Below are 821 nucleotides of genomic sequence, written 5' to 3' on the forward strand. Positions count from 1 at the left end.
CTCGGAGGGTCTCGTTCTTTATACCTACCTCGAGAGAAGGTTCAATGTGGGAACGAGGGGAGGGGGGTCAGGGAGAGGGCCCTGGTCCGGTGGCTAGAACGTGAATGTGGATAGAACGAGTGACATGCCAGAGACGTCAAAGAGCGCATGAAGAAGTTGGATGGTGGGCCCCCCCTCCATGTTGAAGCTTATGCCGGGTGGTCAACCTTGTTGTGGACCTTGTCGGGCTTCGAAAAAGAGGTACAACTGCAGGTCTCGGTACTGATACTATGTACTGTATCGAGGCCCACTCGGTAAAGTCACAGGGCGGCTGGGAGTTGTGGTCCACCGAGTCGGGCGTCTTCGTGCTGCATCAAGGTCCGCCACCGTGGCCCAGGTACCTCCGATGTACAGGACTCGACTAGAAGCTGGGCTAGGGGATAACAAGAAACACAAGACTGTCGGGCTAAGGGCCGCGCCACTAACGCTCTGCGCCACGCGGAAGTCTTTGGCACTCGGAGGTGGTCTTGCGAGGGCGCGACATTGTATCTTCGGACAAAGGGTATTGTCCTCACGCTCTTGAGCCGCCCAGCGTACGTGACCAGTGAACGAGTCTGCCTCTGCTTTGATCCAGGGCGGTTTGATGAAAGCGAGACGGAGCAAACCGCAGTAATCTCGTCTGTACTGTGCCATTCATACCAGAGTCTCCTCACGAATGTGGCTGTAGTCATTAACCTTGGAGATAGCAAGTGGGATGGTACAATGTAACAGGGCGAGCGACGGGCATCGCCAGGGCGCCCCCTGGGTCGAGGCACACGACAGGCCTCGGAAGTGGAAGCGAA

This window comes from Verticillium alfalfae, genomic scaffold, assembly GCF_000150825.1.
Source record: "Verticillium alfalfae VaMs.102 supercont1.1 genomic scaffold, whole genome shotgun sequence".
Classification (NCBI taxonomy): Eukaryota; Fungi; Ascomycota; class Sordariomycetes; order Glomerellales; family Plectosphaerellaceae; genus Verticillium; species Verticillium alfalfae.